The 24,599-nt window shown below is 42.1% G+C and overlaps 1 long non-coding RNA gene across 1 annotated transcript in view; it reads right to left on the bottom strand.

The window, feature by feature from the left end:
* The window catches only part of LOC120441690, a 117,691-nt gene extending 95,383 nt beyond the window's left edge, over positions 1-22,308 (bottom strand). The window contains exon 1 of the long non-coding RNA XR_005614191.1: positions 22,204-22,308. This is a non-coding gene — a long non-coding RNA (uncharacterized LOC120441690). The remainder of the gene's footprint in view (positions 1-22,203) is intronic.
* Between the last annotated feature and the right edge of the window lie 2,291 nt (positions 22,309-24,599).

The raw sequence follows: 24,599 nt of genomic DNA, 5'->3' as shown, positions 1-24,599 counted from the left end.
CGCCTACATGGCACAGAAAACAGGAATTAATTCACACTTTGCCCAATTAGCTTATTTTATAACCCAAGGCGGACTGTAAAACCATTTTGCACCTTTAGTAAGCAAAGTGGTCAAGAATTTCATTTCTCCTCCGCTATGCACACCTAACGCCTGAGGGCAACAGTTTAAAATTCAATGTAAAACAGGCTGAGGAGGGAAAAAAACGTTAAAAAATAATCACAATGGAGGAAATTGGACAAATTGGGCGTCTTGTATTGCTCTTTGTCTTTGTAATTCCTGCTCGTTATTGAATGAATAATGAGAAAATTTTGCTGCTGTGATGCCAAATATGAATCTTAATGCCAATTCTGATTGGAAACAAATTGGTGAAGCAGGTGCAGGCTCGAGACTAATGATCAATAAAAAAAACCCTCATATTTCATCTTTTTTTTTCTTTCTTTTTTTTTTTTTGAGGACCCAAAAACCTATCAGTATGAAAAATGTGCAGCCCTTACCAGAGAAACCATCCATCACTGCTCCTATTGAATTTCCCATATTAAAACTCCAATATGGAAGTCATATAGGCTGATAACACAATCAGACTGAAAATTGAGAAAAATTCACCTCCTACCGATAAATGTATATCACGGATTAGTGCACTTGGATGGTTTGAATCTGTTGACCTCTCGGAAGGTGAACAAACCTTGGGCTTCCTCGTGTTGCGTTCAAGCCCAGCGAGAAAGTAGCAACGAAAACACTGACAAAGCATCGCCACGTGCCTATATATAGCATGTCCAAACCAGCAGCCCACTTATAGGAACGTGCACTATTTGATGTTTATAATTGAATTGCACCTCTTTCTCTCACCCTTATAGAAATTTTTATTCCTCTCATTACTCTTCATATGGCAGTGGATATTACTGTGGATATTAGAGCGGTACAGATTGGCCTTTAGCTTCTTTTATTACTGAAATCCTGAGGCTGGCCACATGCGTGGGTAATTCATTCATCCTGATTGCCTTGTGTTATATTTACACATCTATGCGGCAGCCAGCCCGCTGTGGCAGCTGTTCATAACACATTATATAGCATGAAATCAAAAGATGAGTGGCATGTGCTTATTTATGTACATCCTGCTAAGAGGTGTAAAAAACATAATTAGACAGGCGCCCCCCAAGACGGGTACACATTCTTTCTTTCCCCTTCTCTTAGCATCGCCATCACAGACCACAACGGCCCTGCTAGGCCCTGCCACAGACAGATCTCTAATAGGCTTGGCTGTCTCCTTCTTAATTTGCTGAAATTGCAAAATCAATAGGTGTAGTCATAGCCGCCCGCTCCCTGTTTTAGTGGGAAAAGATAAAGTCTATGGGAAGGCAATCTTCACTTTCAATTTGCTCCCTGTTCAGTATTGAGGCCGAAGTGCTTATCACTCTACTTAAAGAGACCGTATGCCTGTCTCATAGTGCTGCTGGACATGTAAGGGTTTCATTCTGGAAACCTTAAAAGACAGCATACACGTAGTTTTTTAAAGCACAAACCAAGTGATGTTGATAAAAAGTCGGGCCTTTTTTTTAACAGAACTGCTGGGAAAGTGAAAAAATAGGTATGCCTTTTGTGTTTTTTTAAACCTGTTTTGTCTTAAAGTTGATAATACTGCACTGCCCCACCTACAACTACTGCTCTCTGGATGTGAAAAGTTTCATGCCTGGTATCTTGAGTCTCTTCTCAACTCAGTGAGGGGGTCTTCTAATTCCAAGCTCACATGGATTATGTGACAACATCTTGGCTTAATCTTTCACTGTGGTATCTGTATGCCACAATGTGTCACTGGAAATGTAGTTTTCCATAAGACAGCAATTCTCGAATTCAGAGGCGCTCTCAGCTTTGTATATATATTAGAGGACGCTTTGATGAATGCGTTTGTAGATATGAGTTCCTGGATGCAAAAGTGTTCATTTATGTTTCTTGTTTTTTTGAAAAGAAGTGTGCGCTCCAAAGAGCTCTTGTCGGCAGGATCTTTTGTCTCAGCAAGCCTGTTCGTCCTTTCCTAATCTCCCCTTGATGCTGCCTTTACCCATAATCCTTTCTTTCATTAACTGCCCTCCTATATAGCGCCACCTTTATTGCAGTCTTTTACTTTCTAATTGCAAAAAGACAAGAGCAGGGGGAGGTGAGTGTCTGTGCTGCTGCGGGAGGCTGAGTGGGTGGTGGGTGCTTTCAGAGCATCTGCATAAGAAGTTGTGTTTTGTGGAGGACAGGCCACAATTGAGAGCAAAGGGTACGGGTGGGGTTGGCTTTTGTGGTTGATTGCAGAAATAATTTCACATGTAGAAAAGAGCTTAAAGAAAAAATTTTAATCTGGATATTAAGAACATTATATGTTCAAGTTAAGGGGGTCAGCTCTTGGCATGGCTGCTCCTGGCAGGAAATCCATAGAAATTAGAAACAGGATTTTGATGATGAAGATGAGAGGGGAAGAGAGAGGGAGGGCCAGCGAGAGGGCAGTCAATGTATGTACTTGTAGTACCACCGTTTTAAGCGCAATCGTACCAATTCATGGAATTTCCTAATTACTTTGTGACTTCCAAACATTTTTAAATCATCCCACATTATAATACAATAAGCAGATTTACCGGAAGAGAGGAGGAGGAGGTGGAGGAGGAGAGAGAAAGAGCAGCTACGAGAGAGGGGCGAGGGGAGGGAAGAGGAAATGTTTCCAAAACATCCACTGGTGGGTTGCATTTTAAAAATGTTGTTTTCCTGTTGTTAGCACGAAAAAAAGGAAGGAGGGAGGGATGGAAAAGAGAAAGGAGGAGGGAGCTTCAATTTTGAAAACACTCGTCCAGATGCATATTTATGACGGTGCGTCATAAATGCACTTTATGATAAGGCAAATAATTCACACGGCGCATCACAGACATCACTTTAACATATTCTATAAGCAGAGTTAAAGACCGCCTTGTTTGCCGTTTCCTATTTCACAATAACCCCCTCCAACAATACCCCCCCACCCACCGCCCCCGTCCTCCCCACCTGCTCCCCCTAGCCCGTCTCTCTCTCTCTCTCTCTCTCTCTCTCTCAGCAAAGCCCTATACTTGGTTACACACTGGCCCCTATTGGCAGTCTCACCACTTGAACAAATTTAAGTGATGCATGCAAATGAGGGGGTAAAAAAAACTGCATTTTTCCAAATGGTTCAGCTATTTATTTGTTTATTTTTTTTAATATTTGTTTCAAAATTTTTGAAATGAGTCAACTTTTAAAAGCCTGATCATGTGATCTGTTTTTATCAAACACCACGGTCATGATATTGTCTTATATTTCCAAATAATTCAAGCAAATAAAGCAAAGAATCGAGATATCACACTTAAATCACTGATTGCGGATTATATGTGTGCACTTATTTCATTTGCAGGCATTTTTAAATACATTTAAAAAATACTAAATTATTTCATATTGATTCTTTTGTGTGTGTGTGTGTGTGTGTGTGTGTGTGTGTGTGTGTGTGTGTGTGTGTGTGTGTGTGTGTGTGTGTTCCCCTATTTTGCACCCAGACATAAATATTTGCTCAGGTCTGAGGGAATGAGTATCTCTGTCAAAAAACGTGGAAATTGATCCCAACAGTAATATCCCTCAATTAATGTTGGGAGTTTTCTTTTTCCAGGGAGGAACAGTGTGTCAGTACATTTCTGCAGCTAAATACATGATTATACTTAAGCCTCTGCAGTTAGGTGTGCCCAATTTCCACACACTAACACAGAAGGAACACAAGGTCACACACTGAGAGAGTCAGGGAGAAACGGGCAGAAATGGAGGACACAGTGTGGGATGAAGAAACGAAGACACAAGGAAGAGCACGTTTCTGTTACATTTGGGTTCTTCTTAAGAAACTACAGACAGGGTGAAAGCTATTTTACAAGCTGCATGAAGCCTCTGTCAGTTATGAGTTCAACATGAAGCGTGAACATGGTCATTTTTCTTCTAGGAAATGGACTTACGTGGCATGCCCCACGAGAAGTGGGGCAAACATATTTTGTCACACACGCGTATTAAATTGAGAGATTTTCTGAAATATATAAGTATACACGCAACTTAAACAGAATAAACATCAATATATGATTTTTATCTCAATTTAAGGAAATAAAATCAGAGGTTTCTGCTTCCTGTTTCAAAATGAAAAAGATTTGCAGCTTTTCTTTGACTATTTAAAAAAAATTCATCTGAATTTTTTGACTTTTGTTTGAACAAAGCGAAACAATTGAAGACGTCACTTATTTCTTTACCTAAACGATTCACTGCAGAAAACATATTTTGAGCAGTAATTAATAAAGACATAACTATTAGATGAAGCAGTGGATATAATAATACTTATAATAAAAAATCCAAGTTTTATTTATGTTTTATGGTCCATGCTTTTAAATCGTGACTCTCATCAAATGTTTCTCATATGATTTCCTAATTATATCCTCAAAAAATCAACTACACCAGAGATTATGTTGTGTCACATTTAACTCACATTTTCCATTCATTCTTTAGTGTAAATTTGTCCCCCAAAAAAGGCAAAAAGCACCAAAAATATAAGCATTTTTTTGTTTTTTTCCTCGGCTGATCAAAAGAATATAAGGGGCTTGATAACAATTATCTAGCATGAAACAGATCCCCCACTGATCCCACATAATGTTTTGTTCTGTTTTTAGACTATATTCACATTACTTTGTGGCCTTTTAATTGTTTTTCTTTCTTTTCAAATTTCATTTATATGAAATCTAAAAAAGATCAGAAAACAATACAGTTCAGATTTTTCATTTTAGACTTTGGACCATCTTTAAATTGCAATTAAAGAAATTCACGCCGTGGCATCACAGAGCAGGTGTTTGGCAACCTAATGCAACAAAAGCCACTGGAGTTGTCAAAAAGACCTTTTTTATGGATGGTAGTGGGTTTGCATCTGTCACCACATACACAAGCTTCTCACACTGAACAAAAACACCAAACGTGCACATCAATATAGACACATTTTGTTTGCTCCCACAGCTTTGCAACAGTTACTCTTGCCTATGCAAATGAGCCGACTCTCTCCCACTCCCGATCGTGGTAAAGTGATATGAACTGCTGAATATAAATGATTGGGAATGATTGATAGACCCTCCCACTGACCACCCTCCACAGACAGATAGAAATCCAGACAGATATATGCATCTCTCTCTCTCCTTTCTCGCCTTTCCCTCTGTCTCACCCACTCACTTAAAAATCCACTCAGTCAAACTAGTAAAAAAAATATATATGCTAGTTCATCAACAAGTTATAAACTATTAATAGCGCTTCGATTCAACACCAACACCCAACAAACACTCCCTGAGCTTAGGTCTCATGCACAGCAGGCCTCAACCGGCCCCGGAAATATCCAAATATGTGCAATCTTTCCTATAATTAGTACAGTATTAGAATACAGTCCCCATCCTAATTTATGACAGAAGTGCCAGAGCGACCAAAGATATTTCGAAGACTAGCTTCCAAAGAAGTTGAACGTCAACTCCGTAGACTACAGGACATGGCCAGTATACATGAATAACTCAACTCAATGGACCATGAGAGTTTTCAATAAGTCACTGCAGCCAGTTTAAATCCCTCAAGGTGTCAACTTTCCTCCACTTCAAGCCTTAACGTGTGACAAGTAAGTGCTGAAAAATCCATCTAACTGCTTCTGCAACATCCCGATTGACAGCACAACTCACCTCACTGTTCAGTGCATTAAATTTAACTGCATCTCCGCCGTACCTCTGCATGTACTTACTGGGCTCTGTCCTGACAAAGCAGCACGCTATGAAGAAACAAGACCTGTGCTCAGGAGGGCCAAGCTCGCACAATGGCCTCTTTAAACACGCACAAGAATGAGAGCGGGTTTACAATGAGAAACTAACAAAAGCACACAGCTAAGACTGGAAATATATAATACTGTGCACAATGTAGAATGACGAGAAAAATAATAATAAGCCTGTGCGGTATAACGGCATGCCGGCGCAGACAAACACCAAATATCTACAAAAGAATGTATTTACCCGACTGTTTCCATCCGTTCCCTTTCCCCAATGCCCGACTGGCCAGGTGTGTGTATGTCAGTGTGTGAGCTACTGTTGGAGGGTCTGTGTGTGATTTCTTTCAGACAGGAGACTGGAAATGGGGTAGAAGCCATTACGCTGGGAGAATCACCCAGAGCACCCCGAAATGAGGGGCAGGGGCCTGTCAACACGCATGGATATGTGTGTGCTGTGTGTGTGTGTGTGTGTGTGTGTGTGTGTGTGTGTGTGTGCTGGCAGGGTCCAGCCGGTGACCTTCTTCAAATGAGCCCCCCATGATTTATTTACTGTGCCCTTATCCAACCTCTCCCAGCACACATGGACACATGATTTCTAGTATTTCAGTGATAAGGTAGAATCTGTAAATGTGGCTCTTTTTTTTTTTCCTCGTTCAGGACAGGACAGGCAGGAGAAAATGGTGTTTGGTGCGAAGAGAACAGATCTGTCACCCTATCTCACACCGCAGTAGCATCTTATTTTCCTCTCCATTTCTCCGCTCTCCCTGTCCTCTTCTCATTTTAGCTCCTTCTCTAGAGCCAGCGTCTGCCTCTCACCCTTATTCTCCCATCCTCGCCCTCCCTGCGCCTTCCCCTCTCACATTTTGTACCGCCAAGACTAGCAAGTCTAGATGCCATCTCGTGCTTTCGCTCTCTCTGTTTCGCTCTTTCCTTCTTTCTTTTTTTTCCCTCTCTTTCTCCTCCATTCATTCGTTTTCCCGTCGCCCTCGCTTTCTCCCTCTCTTGGTCTTTCTCCCTCTCCCCCGCTCCCTGCGAGGGGGGTGGGGTTTCACTGTCGTGGAGCGAGATGAATTTCTGATTGCTGTCGGGCAGCGCGGAGCACTCTTATTGGTCAGAGTAAGCCAGGGAGGAGAGGCAAAGGCACAGAAAGGAAGAAAAGGAAAAAAAACTGAAAAAGGATAATTTTTTTTCATTGGGTGCATATGACCATAATTGCACCCCTTCCTTTTCCTCCCCCTCTCTTCCCCTCTCTCAGCAGAAGCAGCAACATGCTATAATTTGAACCACCGGAGCCAATTATGCAGATTAGCTTGCCCCAGGTTGACCAATGACCCCCACGCCAACCCCCCACCCGTTTACATTTGTTTACAATATGCAAATTACCGCTGGGTTCCAAAACGTGCTGGAGGGTGTCAAAACACCTTTAGACTAACACTGTAATGCCGCAAAACTGCCCCCCCTCTCCACAGCCCCCGCAATGCTCCCACATGTGAGTGAACATGTGCAAATGAAAGAGAAACAACTTAGCATGAGATTTTGTTTGATGAAGTGTTTGATGAAGTGTTTTGGAGGCATTTTGTGCGACAAAAACTTATTAATACTGCAGTGTTTTGCCCTTAACTTCTGACATGGAGTTAATGCTCTATAAAGTAATTTTTTTTTCACTTTCTTCCCAGCATTTGTCCTTTTCTCCATCACTCTAGATTAACTCACCCCTCCTTCCCAAATCATCTAACCATCCCTCGGTACCCCTCCTTTTCCCTCTGTTCTTTCTCCCAGCCTTCTCTTTCCAAGTCCTTCCACCTATGTCTTCCTCTCTCGATTCACACTCCTCCTTCCCACCACCCCATGCCTCCCCCACTGCTACAGAGATGGAAGCTAGTCTGTCTAATTAGCTGTATGGTTTACCTTGGCTCAGTGGGGCCTGGCTTCCTTAGCTGGGTTTAAACAGGGAGATGGACGGGCTGGAACGCTGAAACCCTAGACTGTAATTAGAGACAGGCTCACTGAGGGCACACCACTGCTGACACAGAGCCTCTGTTCCACTGTGCACACACACACACACACACACACACACACACACACACACACACAAGCACACACACATACACGTTGTGGCAAACATAAAATGCATGAAAACAAAAGGTGTGGGCATTAAGTGCACCCAGCCATCCAAGCACGGTCACTGGCATGAAAACACACATACATGCAGAGTTGGCATTCACTCCTGCCAACAAACACATGAGTCTCTAACACTGCTGTAGTCCGAAATATACACGAGTGCTCTCAATTTGGTTTCAGCCCGTCTTATTCCAACTCATATTTCTGCGGTTTATTTTACTGTATTGCAGCAAGATGTCCCCAAAACACAGTACCAATTATGTCTTTTCCCCTCACCTCATCTATTCTAGCCTCCTCACCGCCACTCGTTGCTGTTTTTAAAACACTGTCTCTCGCTCTACCCTCCCCTCCCGCCCCCACCCCCCGTCTCGTCCCATGATTTATTACTTCTTTCTTTCTGATTTTAATTCTCCCTCTCTCTGTTACAATTTTATGCTTTGTGGTGGGGCCCGTTTCTATTTTCTCCACTTGGACAGATTAAAAAGACACACCACCGCAAATCGGCCAAAGACAACACACACAGCCAGCGCCACACACACACACACAAACATGAGCACACAAGCACGTCCGCAGCTGGTCTGATTGCGCTGGAAGTGTTGTGTTTATTCCCCTCAAAGTTAACTTCATCAAAACAAGGAACAAAAGAGACAGAGCCAATCAATGAAATTCATTAATGAAAACTGAAATGCATTTTATTCTTTTCTAATTACACGCATTGTAGCTCATAATTGAGCGGGGTGTATCAGACTTGAGATTACTTCACACTTGTGCATGGGTCACCCTCCGTGTGTGCATGTATATTTATTGCATTGCTGCACGGTGTGCGTGTGTGTGTGTGTGTGTGTGTATGCGCGCGTGCACAGCGAGAGGAAGACAGACATACAAAGAGAAGGAGATGAAACTGAATGCTGAGAAAAAAAACTGATATCAAGTGAGGAGCACTGAGGAAGGGGGCAAAATGAGAGACAGACAGAAATATGAAGCAACGGATTGTATAAATCAATTTTTCACCAGTATTATACTGCCCTCTGTTGTGCATGCAGAGAACAGCATGTGCCGACAGTCACTCATACCTCTGTGTGGTGAGACCTTCTTTCCCACATCTTTGCAACGAATGCCACTCACAGGAGCTAAACAAGGACCACGCATCAAGGCAACTTGTGCAACTTTGATACAAGTTCATAGTTTGACAATATAAATCACATTTGGTTGAGTTTATTGACTTCCCAAAGGAAAGATCTTGGCAGCGAGCTGAACAATGAAGGCAAGACATCGCCGAGGAAGAATGTGTGAAGCCGAAGCAAATTTGGTTTGATTTGATTTTTTACTCTATGTTTCGATCCTTTTTATCTGTCTCAAAATGTGTTGTTTTGTCATGAAGTCGTGTCAGCACCACATCCCCCCTTTTACATTTCATTGCTAAATGCTGATTGCTGTTCCTGAGATTAAAGTGGACCGTTACAAAGAGAACATGTACTCGCAGGTGTCACAGTATTATAATGTGTTGTGACAACAGCGAGACACTGTCAGGAACACTGTGTATACTAAAAGTACAGACACCTGGTATTCTTTTAGGCATTGTTCACCTCCAATCAAACAAAAATGATTAAAGAAAGGTGGATACTGTGCAAGTGTGTGTGTGTGTGTGTGTATGGTTTGTCATCTGGCCCTAACTGCCCTACAATAACAAATGTTCCAGCCTTCTGATTGGGCAATTAAAGGCAGCAGGGGCGCAGTGTTGACGGGTGAAAGTGTGACATCCATCATCTGAAACAATCAGCGCCTACCAAGCAGTATGTGCTAGTGTGTGTATGTTTGTAAGCTATAGGCCCCTCAAACTACATCAAGCCCCCTGTGTCTCTATAATAACTCCATGAAATCAAACACACACCTCCTTAATCCCAGGTGATGCACAGTAGCCAGTGGCATAAAAAAGAAGACCAAAAAAAAAAAAAATCAATAATAACCATGTGACCAAACCAGGAAATGCTTGAACAAAGGCCCAGGTAGGGAACCACCATAACAGCGTCTGCTAAAAAGCAAATTCAGCATAGCAAGGATATCTTTCCTTTCATTATGTAGTTTGCTTACCCTAATACCAGCAAGAAGGCGGTTTAAATTAACACAGGGTTTAACAATCTAGCTACAAGCGTGTTCACATGAGGGGAAGCGTTAGCATCATCACAAACCATCACATGGATCAGCCTACTGGCAGTAGAGCAGCTGATTTTACAAAGAAGAAAACAATATACCAGATTGGAAGCCCTTCTTTAAGACTGGAAAATACCTACTAGTACTACGTTAATAAAATTTTGCCTATTTCAAGGCAGGAAAGGTCTGCAAAAATGCTGAACGTGTAAATGAACAACAATTTAAGACAGATGAAGAACACCTTACAGTCTCTAAATGTACAAACAGATGGGAATAACATGCTATCAAATGAGCATAGTGCACAAATGTAAAGTTGGATTGGACTCAGCTTGTAGCCAACCCTTGTAGAAATGGTTTTCTATAAAAAGCCCAGCCTGCACCCTGTATAATCAAGAATGCACTCTAGTTTGAGGTGAGCTGCCATCATGTCTGACACCGGGTACCAAGAGGAACATCTGGGAAGAAAGGCTATGGGTGGGTATCTTTGGCTGAAATTTGCTCATTGATGAGGTTTAAAGGTGTTTTATTGTCCTTTTTCTTTCAGATTTTCAAGTCTATTTTTGATCTGATCATCCCCACCTTTATTAAAATGCCTGAATGGGTTTGGTTAGAAATGTTCTTTGTTGTACATGTAACCCAACCCAACAATGATGTCACAGAGCCTGGAGGCCACTTGCATATCACAGCAGCAAGGTGAGAATTTCACCAGCTAGAGGTTTTTTGGGGGGGATGTTTAATTATTTACTTACATTAAAGAAATTACAGATTCAGCTGGACTAAACTAAACATGGGTGATCGAAATAAAAATAATATCAAGTTATGCTATGACAGATATTTGTATCGTTTTTAACTTCTTTTGTTTTGTAATCTCCATAATTATGACATATTTACTCCTTTTTCTCAGGCTGAGGTTACAGTTAAAGTATAATTTGCGAGCTTGTTGCTTGACCTCCCCTTTTCCATCTCTGCTCTCTAGTTTTATGCAACTCTATAAAACTTCAAAAAATGGATAGTTCAACCAGAAACACTGATGTCACAAATAATGCCAACATGTTAAACATGTTTTTTGTTACAGTACCTTATAAAGGTTGAGGAATTTTTAAAAATAAAGTCACATACCATTAGGTCCATTTGATTACTGCTGAAAGCTGATGTGTGCTTGAACAGTGGGTGTGGGGGGGAGTTCTTCCAGAAAAATAAAAATAAGTCACACAAGCTAATATTACTAATTTGACAAGTTTTATGTGTCTCTTTGGTATGCAAAAGAAGTACTATATTTAAAAACGCTGGTGTTTCAGTGCATATCCAAGAAGGACTTATACTTCCTGCAATGTAGAAATGAAGCTCAGTATCAAAGCAGAGCCTTAGTCTTAGCTGTTGATTGTCTAAGAGCATAATTAATGCAGCAACTAATCCAACATGCCATCTAGCCAACCCAGAAATGTCCAATCACATTTACCGTTTCAGCTCGGGTTTGAAGCCGCTCAAGAGTCCACAGCCGTGGAGCTTTGAGACCACTGAGTGAGGCACTAATCATGACACTATTAACTGAGAAAACATTGGGAATTAGTCAGATGAGGAAAAGTTGCTTTTCCACTGAGGTTTTGTTTAGTTAATTCCCTGTTGACAGCCAAGTGTGCCACTTGCCTCGAGAAAACTTGCTTGAGAGGGAAAGATTACTTTTTATCCCTAATTAATGCAGCTTATTTGCATAGCCAACTCATAATATATGCTAATGTACATTTACAGTGGAGAGTGCTGCATAGACAGTTAATGTGGCCTAAATACGTCATTAAAATTATTATTGTGCATCTACCAAGTATATTTCTATTTCTGCACATGGGTTTCTCGGTCCCATACATTGACATATATACTTACAGCAATTAGAAACATAAAACATGACTGAAATAATTTATGTTTTGGGGATGTGGTGGATGTGGTTGGGGAGAATGTAAATGCGGCTGAATGTCTGGGTGTGTGTGTGTGTGTGTGTGTGTGTGTGTGTGTGTGTGTGTGTGTGTTTGTGTTTGTGTATCTTAGCTGGTCATCCTGCAAAAATAATCAAGAACTGAAGGAAAAATAATTCAAATAACATCCGGGCATCAGCGAAAGAACAACATCTGTGCTTTTATTTCTGCATACCTAATGAACTGCCAAAGACAAGGAAGGAATCTTTGTTCCAATCAAATACAACATATGAGTCATGAGCAGGATGACACATCTCAAGTCAGCAGTTATCGGCACTACCACGTGGTCTTAGGACAAAGCAAAATCCCCAGCAGCTATCTACGGTAAAAGTTAATAATGTATTAATTTATCATTAATAAATTATTTAGCATAATATTAACCGTTAAAGGTGATGAAATACTACACTTTAAATAAATGGTACTGGAAACTATCTATACAGCTATACAAATGCAACTAACTAACGGAGTCGTGGCTAACACCGCTAACTCCGGACACGTGCCTGACACTACCGGGATTCCAGCTGCTGCGAGCGGACAGGATGAGAGAGAGCCGTAAGAGGAAAGGAGGGGGACTGACAGTGTTTGTGAATGACAGATGGTGTAACCCCGGGCACATCACTGTGAAAGAACAACTCTGCAGCAGAGACATTGAGCTGTTAGCTGTTAGCATGCGTCCGTACTACCTGCCCCGGGAATTCTCGCATGTTATCGCGTTAACAGCGTACGTCCCCCCCTCAGCCAATGCGGATGCAGCCTGTGACTCTCTCCACTCTGTGGTCAGCAGACTGCAAACACAATCATGCCTCACTGGACTCCACGCTGCCCACCTTCACCCAGTATGTGACCTGCCCAACCAGAGACAATAAAATACTGGACTTACTGTATGCCAATGCAGAAGAGGCATACAGTTCATCACCTCTCCCTCCACTGGATAGATCTGATCACAACCTGGTGCACCTTGTCCCTGTGTATGAGCCCTTAGTGCGCAGGGAGCCACCAGCCACCCGCACAGTACAGAGATGGTCGGAGGAGAGCAAGGAGGCTCTTAAGGATTGTTTTGAGTCAACTATGTAGGAGGTGATCTGTGATGACCACGGAGAGGACATCGACAGCCTTACTACATGCATTACTGACTATATTAATTTCTGTGTGGATAACACCGTACCAACCAGGACTGTACGGTGTTTCTCCAACAACAAACCTTGGATTACCCCAGAAATTAAAGCTGTCCTCAAGCAGAAGAGGATGGCCTTCAAATCCAGAGACAAGGAGGAGTTGAAAAGGGTGCAGAGAGAGCTGAGGGAACTGATAAGGAATGGGAAGGACAGCTACAGGCAGAAGATGGACAACCAGCTTCAGCAAAACAACGTTGGTGAAGTCTGGAGAGGCCTCAGAACCATCTCAGGCCACAAACATCAGAACTCTCTGCCTGGGAGGGATGTGAGGTGGGCAAATGAATTGAATCATTTCTTTAATAGGTTTGATTCAGCCATGAGGCAGTCTCCAACATCGGCTGCAGACTCACCCACCCCCACTGCTGCTGTTCCACCTCTGACACCTCAGACACTTCACACCTCCTCTATTCACCCTGCTCACTCCTCCCCACCCCCAACAACAGCATCCAATACACAATCAACACAAGGCTCCAGCCTGTCTCTCTCAACCACCCAGGTTAGGAGGGAACTGAGGAGGATTAAAGCCAAGAAGGCAGCGGGTCCAGATGGCATCAGCTCGAGGGTCGTCAGGTCCTGCGCGGACCAACTGTGTGGGGTGATGGAGCACCTCTTCAACCTGAGCCTGAGGCTGGGAAAAGTCCCACAGCTCTGGAAAACCTCCTGTGTTGTTCCAGTGCCAAAGACTTCACGCCCCAAGGACCTCAACAGCTACAGGCCGGTGGCTCTGACGTCCCACCTGATGAAGACCCTGGAGCGGTTGGTCCTGGCTCAGCTTCGGCGCCTGGCGAGCTCATCACTGGACCCACTTCAGTTTGCCTACCAGCCTGGCATTGGAGCGGATGATGCCATCATTCACCTCCTACATCGTTCCCTCGCTCACCTGGAGACCGCTGGGAGCACTGTGAGAATCATGTTCTTTGATTTCTCCAGTGCCTTCAACACCATTCTTCCCTCGGTTCTGAAGGACAAGCTGGAGAACTCTGGAGTGGACCATCACCTCACTACCTGGATTTTGGACTACCTCACCAACCGACCACAGTGTGTGAGGACTCAGGGCTGTGTGTCGGACAGGGTCGTCTGCAGTACGGGGGCCCCACAGGGAACGGTTCTGGCTCAGTTCCTCTTCACCATCTACACTGCAGACTTCTCCCACAACTCCACCCAGTGCTTCCTGCAGAAGTTCTCTGATGACTCTGCAATAGTCGGCCTCATCACTGATGGGGACGACAAGGAGTACAGAGGACTGACTCAGGACTTTGTGGACTGGTGCCAGCTGAACTACCTCCAGATCAACGCCAGTAAAACCAAGGAGCTGGTGGTAGACTTCCGCAGGCACAAGCATCCTCCACTGCAACCACTGAACATCCAAGGTATGGACATCGAGGCTGTGGACAGCTACAGGTACCTTGGTGTTCATCTGAACAACAAACTGGACTGGACTCATAACTCAGACGCCCTCTACAGGAAAGGGCAGAGCAGGCTGTACCTGCTGCGGAGACTCAGGTCGTTTGGAGTGGAGGGCCCACTCCTGAAGACCTTCTGTGACTCTGTGGTGGCCTCAGCCATCTTCTATGGTGTGGTCTGCTGGGGCGGCAGCATCTCTGCTGGGGACAGGAAGAGACTGAACAGGCTGATCAGAAGGGCCAGCTCTGTTCTGGGATGCCCTCTGGACCCAGTGGAGGTGGTGAGTGACAGGAGAATGGCGGCTAAGCTGTCATCCCTGTTGGACAACATCTCCCACCCCATGGATGAGACTGTGACGGCACTGAGCAGCTCCTTCAGTGGGAGACTGCGGCACCCACGGTGTGGGACGGAGAGATTTCGCAGGTCTTTCCTCCCCACTGCTGTCAGACTCCACAATAAAGACTTTTGCAGCTGATCAAACACACACATGTGCAATAAGACTGCTATATGTGCAATTCTTCTTCTGACGAAGTTGTATTTTTGTATTTTCCTACTCAGTTGTATATAGTATTTGTATTTCCATTTTATTCTATTGTATATATTATTCTATTCTATTTTATTCTATTGTATATGGTATTTTATTTTATTTTATTTTATTGTATTTTATTGCTTTCCAGTGTTTTCTAATTTCTGCTACATAACTTTGCACTTTGCTGTAACAAAACAAATTTCCCACCTGTGGGACTAATAAAGGTCATCTTATCTTATCTTATCTTATCTTATCTTATCAACCCAAACATAACACCAACACTAACAGCAGCTACAGCTAACAAGCAACCATGTCCCATTCCAGACAAATCTGGCGAATAAGCGGTATGAATGTAGTCACGTGGTTTGTAATAATGCATTTTTGGTTTGCTTGGAGTTCACTTGGAGTCTTCTCTGTGTGAAAAGAAACCAAAGCATGAGTATAAGCTACAGGTTGACAAACTCATTAACTGATTTGGAGCAGAGTAAACGAACTGTAGGTGTAAAACGCCCTTAGGGAAAATGGCACCAGTTGTTCAGTTTTTGTGGTTCAGTTGAGCCTCTAATTGCGCATTAAAATAAACATAGCCTCATTAGTGTCCACAGCAAGCTGTTATATGTAGGCTATCACTGTGGAATGGCTTGTCAGAACTGAAAATGAGAGGACAATTGAGGAGTCCAGGAACACAGAGTAATTCTACTACTTGGATTCCCAAGTTTAAGCCTATCACAAAGTTCATGCACGACTGTCCTAAGAATTCTGTAAACTGTGCAACCAAATTTGTGGAAAAGACTGAAAATCCATAAAAACAGACATAAAAGAAAAAGATGGAACACAGAATTGCGAGTTGTTGATACCAAATTAGTCGCCCTATTCATTCTTGTGTCTCGAATCTGACTGAAATGAAGTGGATGCAAGGACTATGATCTCTCCCTTCTCTCTGGTCATTTGCAAGCTTCACTTATCTTCCCCTGAGTGATTTCATTTGGCTTTGAGTGGCTTTGAGAGGAGAATAGCACCAGATGAGGCCGACTTAAAAACCAGGTTTCTCAAAATTTCCTCTCCCTCTTATGGATATTAAGTGCCGTGATCTCAAACAAGTGAGGCTCTCCCAAGTCACTGCAAACGGTGAAAAGCTGGAGCCTATATTTCTGTTTTACGCAAAGAAAGAAGAAAAGAAAGCGCTAGAGACAGGGAGAGCAGGAGATCCAGTATAAAAACAATAAGCTCTTTCCTTTCAATCTGAGCTTTCCTGGTAATTAGGTTTGCCTAAAAGATGGGGAGACTGAATGGAAGATGATGGAGAGAGGAAAAGAACAGGCCTTTATTTTTAAGGGAGGGCGGTACAGCAGCTCAAGAATAACAGCCCGCCGTTTTCTCCTTAAGTGCTCTCTTGTTTGATTACCCCCTCCTCCACTTCTCTTCCTGGCTACAAGCAGGGTGTGCATTCCTGTAGCTTTTTGGTTTGGACAGAGGGTCTGAGCCACGGGGGTCAACGTGCATGCATCTGTGTACCTACAACCCAGAGTATATGCACGCACTCATGCCTGTGCATGCATACCCAAAAACGTGACCGTACGTCCATAAAGTTTTCTGTTTTCACCCACGCGGCCAAGTTACAGACCATATTCCATCTTCAAAACACACAGTGGCACCATCAAATGAGTCACCCCTTTCATCTGCTTCTACTGCTCTCAGTTACTGCAGCTTCCGCCTTGCCTAATGGATTTTCAAATGCAGGTACACGATTTCTTTCAAGACTTGACAGGCATTTTCCTTTGTGTTTAGAGATGAGGATCAGGCCCTGAGTGGTTCGCTGTGACGGTGTTGTTGAAAGATTCCGCATACAGAGTAGAAGCATTTTCCCTGAACTTGTTTGAAAAGGCCAAATGTGAGACTTGTACATGTATTTTTCAACATGTGGCCAAACAAAATGAGCTAAAAGCAACTGAAATACTATCATTCTCCTGTGTTCAGGGCTTTGTATTTGTTCGTTCTGGGGTGTGTTCTCACATTGAGCGTATACTACTTTGTGAGTCAGAATGGGTTACTGCAATGGACTGATTTAGATCTCAGGACAGAGCTGAGAGCCCATCCCAAAAACGTACAATTTGGCATAAAAAAATGAAAAAGCACAAAACATATTAAGAAACCCCAACAAAGGCCTCTCTATAAAAATTTAAAATCAGCCAGTGCAGCTTATTTTTCTGCTTTTAAACAGGACTGCTGCCATTTGTGAAAATAAATAGAGCTGCAGCTCATTAATTAGATCCAAAAAGTAACGACTGTTTAGAATTTTCCACTTAGCTTAACTACAGTGAAAACCAGTATGTCCAATTTGTACATGCATTAGACTTGAGAGTGCAGACATGCCGCCGCCATCATTGACTGTGAATGTATAGGATGAAGCCATTATGGTCAGCATCAGATAAGCTGTGACAAGCTGACTCGAGGTGCCAAACTCGTGTTCTAACCTGGATGTAATTAACTCTGATTTCCAACTGCCCTCTCTGAGCCAGAAAGGCAATGTCTTCTAATTAACTAGAGAGCACTGACAGCCTGGTGCCACCTCCATTTGGTCCCCACTTGAAACAAGTGCCATGTCCTGAGGGTTCCTGTCAGACCTAGTGCTCTGTGAACGGTGTGACATGTCCCTTCATGTCTCCATTCATCCCCCTCGCTAGCTCTCTCTCCCCCTCTCTCTCTCTTTCCTGACAACTATTTTCTTCTAATCATGCTCAGGAAACCAGAATGTGTTTGGCTGAAGGGGGAAACAGTCTTCGTCTATTGTACGTGCGCGTGTGTGTGTGTAATGAAGAGATGGAGACAGCGGAAGAGGTAGAGTGAGAGAGAGAGGAGGAATGACCAAGTGAGCAAATGAGCGTCAGAGAAAAGGAGAGAGAGATGTTCATAAGTCATCTTTTCTGTGTCGCCATACACTGTGCTTCATTATCTGCCTGGCCTGGAGAGTGATGTCTTCCTAAACCGGCACTGGAGCCAGCGGCCTGCCTCCACCACATCCACACTTACTGTACCGTGCACCATGAAACCACACAGACGCACACATATAGGTGGAGGCAATTTGAATCCTTAGAGCTTCTTAATGAACGCAAATCAAGAAAGTTGCCATACAATATACATTTGATGAAACAAGGACAAAAAGCAGGGGGCTGTCACCTTTGAACTGGAGCTTACAAAAAGAAAATGCATGTAGATGTCCATGAAACATGAACACGAAATTAATGAAATAAACAGATTTTTTCAAAATTCCATTAATTATAAAAAGAGTAATATGAGTTAATCCAGAACAAAGCTCAAAGAGAGATTGTTCAAGGTTTTTATGAAGCTAGAGGGGGAAAGAGATTACAGTGAGACTGACAGTGGTGTTTTGGGGCTCGTTTAAAGGGAAGTCTGGTATTAAAACAGCATTTACATAAAGTTCAGCCGCTGAGTGAATGCCTGTAAAGCTTTCAGAGCCTTTTTAGATTCCTGATCTGCTCCAGTTTAATAAATTCAGCTTTGAGAGAACTGACTAAGTAAGAGTTTTTAGCTGCACGTGTTCTCCACTGCTACGCTTCTAAAACGTGCACATTTCATAGATTTTACAACTTATCAGCCATCACAAAACAATCCCTTTATATTTCGCTGACAAAGGATAGACTTCGCTATCGTGCTGTCACACTTATTTTGAAACCTAAAGCTGAGCATTTAGGCCATCGCCATCTTTGTTCTTTGAAACCTTATGATAACTGAGGGATGGATCTGACTGAGAAACCGAGAGACTCTGCTAGCTCATGCACTTGCAACCTGTGAAGTACAAGATCTAAAGCATACACTGATTTTTCTTTTTTTAAGAGATCCATAATTTACAAAATAAAAATCACATGATATCAAATAATACATTAAATGGATATTGTATTATATTAAGACTTCTATACAGTCAGATTTCTTTTTGCATCCAGAAGAGTCACCTACCAGCTACCTGCAACCACTAAACTGCTTATAGTGCTAAATGATATCTCTAATCAGAAAATCTCACAACAAAAAGTCAAGGCATTTAGGTATGTAGACATGGTCAAGCTGATTCTGCTGAAATTCACATTAAGCATTGGGAAATAAAAGCAAATGCCAGCATAGCCCACAAAGCTGAGCAGGTCAGCCATAAGCCAAAAAGCTGTCGTGGGGCCCTGGACAGCAACTGACAAGATTATCAGTGCCAGACTAGCCTGTGATCTACTGGTGTTTTCATTAACTCTCTGGGGTTTACACAAAGTAATCATTTGGCTGTCCGGACAAAAACGACTAGCTGATAGCAGAGGTAAACAAGACAGGGAACAACACTGTCCAGAGCACACCGGACAATGTTGGCTAAGAAAGAACAAGAAACTAAGGCCACAATGGGCCAACAACAGGGGGGGTCACCAAACTGAACAATGAAAGTTCTGATGAGTTTCAGTCTCTGCTGCAGCGTTCAGATGATAGAGTCAGAATTTGGAAGCATGGATTCATTTTGTCTTATATCAACAATTCAGGCTGCGGGTGGTGGTGTTATGTTGTGGAATTTCTTGGCACACTTCATCCCCCTTTGGTAGGTTTGCATTTCCAGTAGGAATGCTGATGACGAGTTAATAGCTGAAAACAATTCATAACTGCAAGATCAGTAAAGCCCAGACTTTGCTGTTGGTTTGTTTTTTTTGTACTTTATTCCACTTTTAAGGTTAATAAGAAGAAGTATTTTTGACTTGACTTTGGCCGATGTTTGCACAGGTTTTTTAAAAAGGATGTTTGCCATTGTTTGACCAATCAGCACTTAATATTTGGACCAATTACCATTTCTTTGAAGGAGAAACTAAAAAACAATCTTAAAACTAAATTCTAAGAACTTTTATACACATAAAAGGGATGTACTTCCTCCAGTAGTTGTCAGAAGTTTGAATCCCCTTCAGCCTCAAAGCACCTGAGGTGCAAGTGGAACGTGAGCAAAGATCCAATATGGATACAAAGTATAAAATCTGACATTGAGCAGTAGTGCAGTCTGGTATCTCCTAGCTGCTTTTCAAATAAAACAAAAATCTTTAAGCCACTCAACCACAGTTTAGATGCTTTTGAATCCAACATGCTTTTTTAAAACCCTCCCATAAACCTTGGGCAGCCTGTAATTTTCTCCACTTTTGTAACACAGAGCAAACTGACATTGCATTTTAAATTTAGCGGAAAGACTTTTGTCCTTCTCTGACAGCTGACTCCTGAAGTCCCCTCAATTACCCTTCACTAAACCTGGATTTACAGAAAGACATTTGTCACAAAACTGCAAAAACATCTTTCCAGAGCAAAAAGTATTTAGTGCATTATGCTAAATCTCTGTGCCACGCCACAGGATCCATCTAGTACTTTGAGGTGCATCATAACCAGCCTAATTGGACAGGTGTTTGCAAGCCATTATGATACTAAACCGTTGTGTCAGTAGAAGAGCCCAAAAACAGCACGATACCCCCAAAGACCTGCTGAAGGATTAATGCAGCGGTTTAGATGGGAGGGAAGGCTTTTACGTGTCAGAGTTGAGAGAAATTAAGATGGGGGCGAGAGAAACACAGAAAGAAAGAGATTAAAGAAGAGCAGCACTCACAGTGTGAGGTAAGCCACAGTCATCTCTTGTCAACCACCCCTGGTGGGAGTATGTACCCCACACGGAGAAACAGAGACAGACATTAGCACTCCACTCAACCTCAAATGCCTCTTATTTATGGAAAAAAACACGCAGTAAACAGCAGCAAACTAACACTTGCTCCTTTCTGTAATTGTACCCCATCAAAACGGGGACGCAAAATAACTCTTTTAAAGTAATTGCAAAAACACTAATATATTAACTGTAAAATTATATTAGATTTGCAGTTGTGCAGGTTTCATCTGACAGCATAAAGTTTTTAATAACAATATAGAGCCTCAGTTGAGCAATAGACACATTGCCCTGTGTTTCATTAGAGCCTACAAGTCAGGCCTAAAATAATACCAGAGTCAACCTGAAAGGGTGAAAGGTCAACTAGAAGATCAATGTTCTTCCCAAGGGTTATAAGCTTATCAGAGTACACAAATACACACTGGCAAACACACACAGGCAAACACACACACACACACACACACACACACACACACACACACACACACACACACACACACAAAAGGCTTTCTTCACCTGTTATTGGATGAGGCGCACAAGCCTGGGGTGAGGCACTCAATGAATAGATCCTTATTGATTCCAGCTAAACGGTATGTACTGCAGGGCCAATTCAACCTCTCGACAACTCACTCATGCTACATCTACCCTACGAGCAACTAACCCCTACCGTGAACACACAAACACCAGAGCTGCAATCTTTAATGCACTGCACGCACGTACACGCGGCGCAAACTCTCTCCCCACCACTCCAAGCTCTCTCCTAAATGACCTCATGAAGTAGGGTGAGGCTCTTCACACATCTACCAACAGTGGTGGAAACTGAGCAAAATATCCCCTCATTGATCACTTGACAGCACCCAAAGGTCAACAAGGCAGCGTTCGCAGCAGGCTGAATGGCCCCCATCAGATCCTGTTTGCAACCGATGAGATGGTGAGAAACTCTGTGGATTTGAATGAGATTAGCTAAAAGCTGGTGAGCAATTTTCAAGCACCGGAGAGAGAGGTTTTTCCCTTTTGTTCCATTTTTTCCTGACTCGTGCCTGGTTTGTTTGTAGAAGTGTTCGTGTTTTTCGCCACAAACGAGTTCTAGTAACTGACAGATTTTCTTGTAACAGGATGATTCAAAATTCAAAATTTGTTTTATCTAGATGATATATTACAAACTATGAAATAGTAAAACTATTTAACTAAATATATTATTGAATATTATTATTATTATTATTTAAATTAAGTATATTAGAAAACCAGAGGAGCTTGATTTGCTAAAAATGAGAGCGCTAGGGTGCATGAACCCCAGGTTCCTACTACTGTTTGGGTTCCTAAAACAACAGCAACACAGCATGCAAGAAATTTAATTTATTATTAATTTATTTCATTCTTACCTAAATACATCTGTGATCTGGTGATGCTGCCATCACAATGACACTTGCACAGCAAACGGGAAGAGGCAGAGCAACGCGACGTAATCTCACAGCACCTCGAATCTGCAGTCAGACAAAGAGTGTGTCACAAAATAATGCGTTTCGAGATCAAAACACGAAATGTTACTTTTATTAACATGAAGGTTGGAAGAAGGGGAAGACTAATGAGCTTCTATAATCCAAAATATAATATATAAACATCAGAAGAGAGAAAAGAGAGCAGTGTTAGTAATGTTACACCTACTTCAAATCAATTTACTGAAAACTAAGATTCAAAGTACTATTTTTCCAGTTTTGAGATGTCTGTTCGCAGCATAAGACATTTTTTTCCACCAAAACACCACTAACTCATTTTGTATTGCCTCGTCTGAATGAACCTTCCCCTGATTGCTTCAATCTTCTCACTAGTGCACATTCGACTTTCCGCTTGGCTCGAAAACAATAAAACACATGCTGGTTAAAGCAAATTTCAAGGTCAGGAAATTACCAAAATGTCAGAGTGCAGTCTACGCTGCCACCAACAAAATAGACCCCTTGTGTTTAAATATTCTGACTTGTTGCTAAATTTCTTCCTTGTACCTCTTGACGCCTTCTGCCATGTCGAACCTGGTCTGTGTGCACGCTTTTTGGAGGTGCGCTCATCCATCATTGATAACAAATTTAAAAAAAAATTCATCTGAATCCTAGGGATGGATTCCAGACTCTTCTGTTCACACACTAACTTATTTTGTGTTTGCATGTAAATGAAGGCAAATATGAGCCATAACTGGTTGTTAGAGCACTATCTTATCATAGGTTTTTGCATTAATATCCTCTTAATTTCACAATAAGTAATGTATATATCTGTACATGCCCTGCACGTTGCTTTTATTCAGGTTTTGGCATTTAAATATTTTACAACTGATTCACATTTTTTTTAAGTATTTAGAATTCATGATTTTTTAAATTTGTGTGTGTGTCTATGTGTGTGTGTGTGTGACTATATGCTGGGACATCGGGGCATTCTGTGTTTTCATGTTATGTGTGCCACTAGGGTAATTAGGAAAAGGAAGGAAAGAGTGATCAAAGTGAGCACTTTCCATCCTCCGTTTCAGTTCTGATAGGAGTGTGTGCCTGCATGCATGTGTGTCTACATATGTGTGCATGCTTGTGTGATGTACACTATGAGGCTTTGATGCTGTAAGCTCTGCCGGTTAATGTACTACGGATAAAAATACTACACCATGTAATCTGGCATTTATCCCTAGAGAGCAGAAGCCCAAAATATGACACATGTCAAGAGGAAGGAAAGGGGAGAAGAACGAGTGCAAGCAGGGGGAGAAGAGGAGGAATAAAGGAGGTAAGAGACCAAGAGCCTGTGTTTCTTCTTCTACCCTGAGATGATTTAAAGGCTGACATTTCTAAGACATGCGCAAACTCTTCTCAGTAATTATTTGAAATTAATTCAGGACTATGAGAGAATAGAGACAACAAAGATGTACAGATTCCTCAAATACAAATGTGCATAGTTGGTGCACCAAGGGGTTTATACATCTCTTTGTCTCTGGGCCAAACTAGGGACAAATTTGGGTATAATGCTTCATCCAAAACCTCCATTTACTTTAACACTAAGCTTGGGGAACATGGCCACCATATTTTCAAAGTGGTGCTTCTTTTTTTCTCTTTTTTTTTATACTAAATAGGCAAAACATTTGGAAGTTGGTTATTGTTGCTGTTTTGTTTACATCCTTCACTTGTCCAGCGCACTTGAAATCAAATGGAGTTGTGTTTGACCAGGTAATATAAAACTTTTCTAACCCCTGTTCTATACGAACAAGTGGTGAAGATTATATATGTTATGATATATAACCTGTAACATGTGGTAATGAAATACCAACAAGAAGGTAGCTTACCGAGCATTCAGTCAGATATATTGTTGAGTCAAACAATTTTCAGACATGGTAAGATTCCACTTCTGCGCTATTTCTAGCTTCCAAATTATAAGCAAGGATGCCAGCTCCTCATGGCAACACATTCACAAGTCATATGCAATGAGAATCTGAAGTGCAGGATATTTTCTGGGCGCAATTAGTACAAACTGAGATTCCTTTAGACGCTTACCTGAGTACTGCTGACCTCCACAGTCACCACATCTCTCTGTGGCAGAGCACCTTTGGGATGTGGTGGATTAGGAGATTCACATCATGGATGTGCTGCCAAAAACTCTGCACCAACTGTGTGGCATCATGTCAATTGGATGAAGTTTTTTGAGGAATGTTTCCAGCAACTTGTTAATTCTTTGCCACAAACATTTATGATACTTGTTAAGGCAAAAAGGAGTCCAACTTGGTATTAAGCAAGGTGTACCTAATAAAGTG

This window comes from Oreochromis aureus, linkage group 9, assembly GCF_013358895.1.
Source record: "Oreochromis aureus strain Israel breed Guangdong linkage group 9, ZZ_aureus, whole genome shotgun sequence".
NCBI lineage: Eukaryota > Metazoa > Chordata > Actinopteri > Cichliformes > Cichlidae > Oreochromis > Oreochromis aureus.
The sequence above is the reverse complement of the archived record's forward strand: the minus strand, read 5'-3'. Positions and strand labels throughout refer to the sequence as shown.